This window comes from Lactuca virosa, chromosome 3 (assembly GCF_052849685.1).
Source record: "Lactuca virosa cultivar CGN04683 chromosome 3, Lactuca_virosa_CGN04683_v6, whole genome shotgun sequence".
NCBI lineage: Eukaryota > Viridiplantae > Streptophyta > Magnoliopsida > Asterales > Asteraceae > Lactuca > Lactuca virosa.
The window spans coordinates 309,349,142-309,357,981 of NC_136428.1; the positions used below are offsets into that span (position 1 = coordinate 309,349,142).

Sequence of the window (8,840 nt, forward strand, 5' to 3'; positions counted from 1 at the left end):
ATGGCGTGTATGAAACTGTATCTGTTGTAGATAATCTAGGAAATAATGGATTGTGTATTAACTCTTCCACTAGCTTAGATAAAGCATCCTTATGGCATTGTCGTCTTGGACATGTAAGCAAGAAACGCATAGCCCAACTCCAAAAGGATGGAGTCTTGGAGTCATTTGACCTAAAGTCAGATGATAGTTGTGAATCTTGTTTGCTTGGTAAAATGACAAAGTCACCTTTTACTGGCACTTGTGCTAGGGGTGAAGGTTTTTTGGACCTCATACACACGGATGTGTGTGGACCCTTCAGAACCGCCACAAGAGATGCTAATCGGTTCTATGTGACTTTTACTGATGATTTTAGTAGATATGGATATGTCTACCTAATCAAGCATAAGTCAGAAACCTTTGAGAAATTCAAAGAGTTTTAGTAGATATGGATATGTCTACCTAATCAAGCACAAGATGATTTTACTGATGATTTTAGTAGATATGGATATGTCTACCTAATCGGGTGTTGTGATACTGCGGGGAGCCGTAGTACTCACCAGCCATTGGGGGAGTGTTGTGATACTGCGGAGAGCCGTAGTACTCACCAGTCATTGGGGGAGTGTTGTGATACTGCGGGGAGCCGTAGTACTCACTAGTCAGAGAGAGGGTGTTGTGATACTGCGGGGAGCCGTAGTACTCACCGGTCATTGGGGAGTGATGAAATACTGCAGGGAGTCGTAGTATTCACTAGCCAGCGAGAGTGTGTCGTGGTGCTACGGGGAGTCGTAGTATTCGCTAGTAAGAGCATGACGCAGAAGATTTTTTAGGCTTGGGTAGCCTTAATCCTTGAGTTCGGGAACCTGGTGGTCGTACCAGGGGCGAGACTGGGTTTCCATATGTGTCGGGAATCGTTATATTCTGAGTTAAGTTGTGGTTGCGGGTCTCGAGTGGTTCCAATTTTGTATCGAAAGGACTTGGAGAAATGATGTACGCGTGAGTTGCGGGTCATGGGTCACGAGTTGGGTGCTCCATTGGGACGAGTGGTTCCAATTCTGTATCGAACCAGACTCTCGAGTATGAGTTTGGCTTTGGTGGTGTACTGAGTAGGCGAATGAGATCTCAGATTCAGAAAAGGGTTTTATTTTTCGGGGCATTGGGTGTCTTATGATGTCTTAGACTTGAGTGGGTCAGTTCGGTTATATGGGAAAAACCGCGAGACGCATGGAATTAAGGAGTAGTAGACGACAGAGGTCGAGGGTGAGACGACTTCTGTATTCGCTTGAGGTAAAACCAAATTCGTGACTTGTGTGTCATACTGGGCCAAGATAGTTGTTGTGAGAAGGAAGTCAGTGAGACGTTTTGGGACATGGGATAGGTAACCTATGGAGGTTCAATTGCTGGGTCGGGAGATGACCTGGTGCTCAGTCTTGAAAGGGAAATTGAGAAGGGAACCGAGGATTATGTTTGTTAGACGTCAGAGGACGCCCCTGAACAAGCATGATCATTTTCCGTGCCTGAGGTCAGAGTGTTTTGAGGGTTCATTGTTCAGATGGGTATGTCCTCCTCCGGGTTTGGGAGTTCCTGTTGGTTTCAGATGTCTATGGAGGAATTTAGTTGTGTGGCATGAGATACTTCGGTGGTACTTTCCGGGTTGTTGAGTTCAACCTATGTGGCATTGAGAAGCGATTTCGAGGGCGAAATCTAATTCAAGTGGGGGATATTATTGTATATGTTAACCTTGAGGTTGAAGAAGAGACTCGACGAGTTAAGGGTCCAACTCGCCGAGTCGAGTCGAGATTGCCGCGTGGATTTAATGAATGGACTCGACGAGTCAGAGGAGGGACTCGCCGAGTAGGTGCTGGGCAGAGAAACCCTAATTTCCCGGGTTTGGGACCTATTTAAAGGCATTTATAGCCTCATTTGCGGCTACCTTTCCCTGAGAGCAAACCCTAATTGCTATTGGAGCTAGAGAGTAAGAGAGAATCTCATATTGTGGTTCTTGGTGCATTTCTATGAAGAAGGATGAAAAGCTTCATGATGAGGAACAAAGGAAGGCAGTGGATTTGTGGTATTGGGTGGTTCAGCTGCTAAGAGAAGGTACAAAGTCCTCATCTTGTTCATTCCTTATACTAGATCTCATTTTGGGAGTTTTAGGGCTTTGATTCCATCCTTTTTAATCTATGAGTTGAATGAGACATGGTTGTGGTTGGAAACCTCAGATCTGGACCTCCTAAGGTCCTTAGAGTCTAGATGTCCCAGCTTTAGTTGTTCAAATGAGGGTTGATGAGCTAAATCCTTCATGAAAGGCATTTATTAGCATTTTGGAGCAATAATCTCATGTATGAACGTAAAGATCGAAGCTTTACGTGTTTATTGAGCCTTGGGATGATAGATCTAGTGTTTGGGGTGATAGATCTGATTGAAATCGTCTGAATAAACATTTGGCCTGAATGAACTCGCCGAGTCAATGAGCCGACTCGACGAGTTGGTTAGGGTTTGTCCCGAAGAACTGAATCATGCGATAGCTCGACGAGTTAGGGGCCAACTCGACGAGCTGAGCTGGACTGTCACGAGACTTCTTAGGAAAATAAGTGGACTCGGTGAGTCGCAAGGGTGCACTCGGCGAGTCGGGTCAAACATGGACTGTTGACTCGAGTTTGACTTCTGTTGACTTTGGGGCTTTGGTCAACATGAGTGGTAGAGACCATGGAGGGGTAAAATGGTCTTTTATCCACTTCAAAGAGTTAAAGAGAGGAAGAATAGCCTTCGGTCATTAGAGTTGTGATTAGAGTATCACTTAGAGATATTCATTCCTTGTGTTAGGCGGATGCTAGTTCGAGATTCGGGAGCAGGTCTTTGCTTGCTGCTTGTCAGGTGAGTCTTCTCACTATACTTTACCTTGAGTGGTAAGTAGAGTTATGTGACAGAGTATCTTGTATACTATGTATGTGATGTGTTGCACTACATTATTTCTATGTGATTTATGTTGTGTGTATTCCAGAGTTAGGACCGAAAGGTCCACAGAGTTAGGACCAGAGGGTCCACAGAGTTAGGGCCAGTGGGCCCACAGAGTTATAGCCTCGAGTGGCTAATATGTGTTATATGTGGTATTTTGGGGAACTCACTAAGCTTTGTGCTTACCGTGTTATGTGCTATGTGTTTCAGGTTTCTCAAGATCGCGGGACGGCAGCGGCTTGATTGTACACACCACAGAAAGAGTTATGTTTTGAGGATCCTGGATTATTAGTGGAGTTGTGTTTTGTAATTTGAATAAACGAGATTTCTATACAATACGTTATGAAAAGTATACGATTTTAAAATGAAAAATCTGTTGAAAAATTACGGTGTTACACTCTTGGTGGTGGATAGATGTATAGAAAATTAATCTCCTTGTTCTTTACATCTACTTCAACTCCTTAATTTGAATTAGGATCAAAGGCTCCAAAGGTTGTATTTCTAAATCACCATATGGTTCTGATATGGTCTTATTTAAATATATATATTTTAGTTCATTATCTTAATATATTTGATTAAAATGTTATATTTTAAAATATATGATACTTAATATACTTTGAAATATTAAATTACGGTTAAAATTGAAGTTAGGATGCAAAATGAAGCAAACGGAGCTGAAACGAACGAAAAATGAAGAAAATCGGAAAATCAGTGAAAGACGTGTCGTGCCTCTTTAAAAGGTGCTCCGCACCCCTTCAGCAAAACTAAAAAAAAAAATTGAAAATGTATGGGTTGGTCTATGTGCTCTTGTGCAATAAGGAAACCAGATCACCACACTGTGGTGTCGCAAAAACGATAAAAATAAATAAATAAAACGCGATTCTCAACTCTAATCATGGTGCATCGTTTGGCAGGTTAAGTTGCGACTTTTACTTCGTTTTTTATGTCCAGAAACCCTTTAGGGTTGATTTTGAAGTTAGATAGTAGATTTGAGCAAATATTTGAACATTCAAGCGCTATTTGCATCAAGATGAACCCTCGTTAATATGTGTCTCGCAATCTTTTGTTGATGTTTTTCTGCTTTAGTTTACTAATTAATTTTGCTAAATGTAGATGAACCCTCGTTAATATGTTTTGATTTTGTTAGTAGGATTATTTGAGTTTGGTTAATACTCGTGTTCGATTGATCGTTTTACCTTTCACATTAAAGTTATGACTTTTATTGCCTATTGTTGAGTTACATGTAGTTAAGAGGACCAATCTAATTACATTAAATTGAATCTTAATTAATTTATGACCATTAAACTGTTAGGACTAGAGATTGATCAAATTCTAGGGTTAGATAATATTAACTGTTGACTTTGACTGTGTTAGAGAAGCATTAGATATCCATGCTATGTGCTTGATTAATTGTCATGGCCATTGATAAGAAATCGCTAGATGATATCATTCATAGTTTGAATAAATTTAATTAATTATGTGTTCACTAATTGCATGATCTTTATGTTAGTTGTTCATTAATTATTAGTACTAGAAAATTCGACCAAGATAACTAGTCATATTACAATTTGGTAATCAACTCATTAATCCATTGCACTTCTAATAAATCAAACATAGAAACTTTGGGATTAGAATTCTAGTGGAAGTACTTCTTATCTATTGTTTTAATTTAGTTCTTTACTTCATTTGATTAATTGAGTGTTAAAGAAAGTTTTTAAAGTATTGTTTTTGTAAGTTGATATGACCCGATTTTTTTGTTTAACATAGTTTTTTTTAATTTAGTTTTTTAGTGGTCGAGTATTATCAAAGTTGAGGACGAATCTTACCCCGGTTGCGGTAGAAGTTTGCGTTTGCTTGAAGGATTACTTGGATTCTGTGGAACGTATACAACACTTGGCATCACTAGAACGCCCACTACCACAAAATGTTGAACCGGAGATCATGGATGAAGAATATGCACAAGGCTTATCAACACCTCCGGAAGACAAAGACGATGACGCTGAAGCCGAAGATGAAGAATATGGTATTGATGAGACTCCTAGTTATTTGCGTGGCGGTTGAAGAATAATTAAATGAAGGCGACACGAAGTGGAAGACCACAAAAACAATTTATATTTGGCTAAATGTTATAACGCTGCTCTATTATTATTATTATTAGTTAACTAGTTTAAAAAGTCTTTCCAATTCGACGTTTGATGTATGTTTTAACTATTTTAATGAACCTATGTTGCATTTTGTGTTATATATGAGGTCCAAAAAATGTTTATTTAAAAAAAATGCAAAATCGGATCAGATTTCGGATCGGATCGGGTCCGGATCGGATTAAACCGATTCGGGGCTCGGAAAACCGGTGGTTTAAAACCGGTTCGGATTAAGGGCGAATTTGGATTCTTTGTGACATCATCAAACCGGATCGGATCCGGATCCGGATCCGGATCGGGTCTTTGTGCATCTCTACCTCTGATCACCCCATCGTCTGCTACCTGTAACACCTGTACAAACTCCATTGTTGGTCATTCCTTTTATGTTTTATTATTTATGCTACTATTATATAAAGAAAATTATTAATAGACCACCACCCATACCCTTTCTTTTTCCCTTTCCCTTTTTGTTGTCGGCCACTACAACACCACTACCCATCCTCGCCTATATATATATATATATATATATATATATATATATATATATATATATATATATATATATATATATATATATACTAGGAAACATAATGATGGCCGTGATAATCACGGCCCTAAAGAGTAGATTAGTAAGCTAATTTTAATTGGTTTGAGGAAAACACGATATCAAAGAATATATTTTATCCCAAAAAGAACAACATAGACACAAACATAAGCTATAAGTATCTCACAACCGACCAAACAATCATTGTTTCACCTTTAGCCTACTGATAACTGTTATTAAGAATTAAACTGTTATTAAGAATTACAATTACATGTTGAAGTTCAAAAAAGAGTACACAACCAAATTGAGGTATAATCATTTATTTGTCCTAAAATACAACACTGGTCTCCAAACTGCAGTTGTAAAGAAAACAATGTTAACACTTACAGAACTTAGGACTGAAATTAACTGCCTCAAAAAGAAGATGTACAAAAGTGACCCCCAAATTGAGGGCATATTTGTAATAAAGTAAATTTTACTTTAGTAATCAAGTAACTCCTAAATATTCCAAAAAAACCCAAATAAAAATCATATAGATATTCAAAAACTCAAATAAATGCAAAACTTTATGAAAGAGAATATGTGATGTGATAGGAAAATAGAATTATTCTTGAATTTCCCATAAAGAACACGTTAAATTACTAAATTAGCAAAGACCACTTTAAAAAAAATAGTGAAAAATGAAAAACAACAGTGATAAAGTGTCAGGAACTGGGTGTATTGTCATGAGTCATCACATATGGTGCTATATGGGACAATCTGTTATTAGTGTGCACCATATAAATGCATATTTAACAAATTAAACAGAAAGCATATAATGTTCATGTGAGGCAAGCCAACAAAACAAACACAATTATAGATTTTACATATGATGTTAGTATCTCCATGATAAAGACATAAATTAGCAGAATTAAGTTTTAGAGTTTGAGAAAGTTGTCAATTAATAAGATAATTAGTCGTAGATGATGCTTCAAACAATACTTTAGGTGGAACTAAAGCCTCAAGTAACAATCAAATTATTTAATTAACAGTACACTTGTAAAAATTAGCATTATAATTGAATTTATATTTTATCATTACTCTCTTTAATTTTTATGGTAAGAGGAATAAAGCCAGTTTATCCCTTGATCGGTGTTTATAGGTTCTTGAGATCTTCCCAAAGATGTAATAGATAAAAGATCTCTCAGTCTAAGTATGCAAATGGTCCTATAAATAAAATTAAATAGGGTTATGAAATATATAATTCAATATTAAATCCAACAAAAAAAACAATCGATTTTTAATTTTTAATAAAGTTATACACCTACCAACCACGATTCTTCTAAAAAAAATTATCATGAAACTATAGACCACAAAGAAGTTGTTGAAATTATTTTCCTAATAATAGAAATCAAATGAAAGTATGTACCTTTTGTGATCAATTTGGGAGGTGATATATTCATATTTACATAACACACATTGAGTTGGAGAATAAATATTCAACATATCAAGTGACAAAGTAGCCTTGAAGTCATATAAATTGCTGAAAGAGGACAACAAATCATTACCACTCGAAAAATCACAACAACAAGACCTAGCAACAACTGGAAGCAAGTAGAAGCAGGAAACCACAGAGGATCATTTGTATTCCTAATTCACTAAAACATTTAATGTATGATTCCATAATCTCACACTTTTAACAAAGATAATTGGGAAAAAATAGAATTGAATTGCATGAATTATGAAAGATTTGGAAACCGACCTTGAAAAGAAGATTTGGAAACCGACCTTAAAAAGAGCGATATCTGTTATTAAACCAGTTCTTGGCGCATATAAAGTTCTTGAAATAGTACTCAAAGTTCCATTCTGCACAAGCATAAGCGCCAACTCCGACATGAACATATAATCTCATATCCATCCTCATAATAATACGAAAGGTTAAGAAATAATAACTATGAATAATTAAGAAATAAATATAGACCGATCACCATTGGAAATTGGCAGTAACTGGACTCTTTTCATGTAAAGAAAAGTCTTTGTTTTCCCTTTAAAACCCCCAATTACTTAGTTGGAAGTTCTCACATGATGAAGGATTAATATAACATATAAGATCTTTTAAAAAACTGCCAATCAGAAAAAAAAAAAAAAAAGGAAAGGAAAACACCGTTAGCAAAAGAATTGAACATGTTAGGACTCAAATACACAATTGGAGCTGTGCAATCTGTCTGCTTGGTTCACGACTCATGCCGACCTAACCTGCAAAAGCTGTCAAATAAAAAGAATTATAATCTACCTTAATGGAGAAAAAAAGGAGATGGAGTGAAACAGAGAAGAAAAAGGGAATCGAGTTTAGGTCTACCAAAGGAGAACTTTAAAGTATAAACATGAAAGCAAACCGGACGTCTCCTGTGTCGCCTAGGTATAAAGAGGCAAAATACGATGTTAGCTGCCCTGGACTCCATCCAAAACCATGACAAAATAACATAGAAATACAGACGTGCCTTCGCTAAGAGAAATTTCAGGAAATTTGGTTAAACCTTAGCAACTGAGGTCATAGACCATCGTGTTCTTGGATAAAATGGGACACGCCAGTTGTCCCGGACCAACATCTTCGTCACAAATCAACCGATAAGAAGGGTTCTTATTGGTAGAATGAGGTATGACATCATCTGAAACCGAAATTGAAAGCCATGATAGAGGCGTGAAGAAGAAGAGACCCAGAGGCGAGAGTATAGATTAGTAAAATAGAGGATAGGGTTAAGAGAACTGAAAATTTCAGTAGAGGTGTCGTATGGAGGAAAAATAATGTAATCTAGAGCATACTCATGAAGCAACACGTTTTCAAATGGCGCCTGAAACCAAGCAAGAGCTGGCCCGCAGATTGGGGGAAACACAGGAAAGTAGAAAAACAGCAAGGTGGCTAATTGAGGCGGTGTGAGATAGCAGGTGATGCAACTTAAGTTAGGAATGACCGGCTCACCACCATATACCGGTAAAAATGACCGGCTCTAGATTATATATATTAGGAAAGGAAGCAGCTCATCGACGTGGACCAAAGCATAAACCTTTAATATATATATATATATATATATATATATATATACTAGGAACCTGATGAGGGCCGTGATAATCACGGCCCTATAGAATCGATTCCGGAGCAAAGTTTTATCACAGTTAAGCGAAATGGTAAACCAAAATAGTACAATGTAAAAAGATAATATCTATATAAGTGTGTAGTCATT

General features: G+C 37.1%; 1 long non-coding RNA gene across 11 annotated transcripts; it reads right to left on the reverse strand.

The window, feature by feature from the left end:
- Nucleotides 1-5,145: 5,145 nt before the first annotated feature.
- LOC145167319 (uncharacterized) lies at nucleotides 5,146-8,568 on the reverse strand. Of its 11 annotated transcripts, none has more exons than XR_013741068.1 (4): nucleotides 8,136-8,568; nucleotides 7,587-8,013; nucleotides 7,361-7,464; nucleotides 5,146-5,426 (listed from the first exon to the last, which is right to left on the reverse strand). It is a non-coding gene; the product is annotated as an uncharacterized LOC145167319 (long non-coding RNA). The 11 variants fall into 11 exon arrangements; XR_013741064.1 differs by having other exon boundaries at nucleotides 8,100-8,568; XR_013741066.1 differs by having other exon boundaries at nucleotides 7,587-7,863; nucleotides 7,958-8,568.
- Nucleotides 8,569-8,840: the final 272 nt, after the last annotated feature.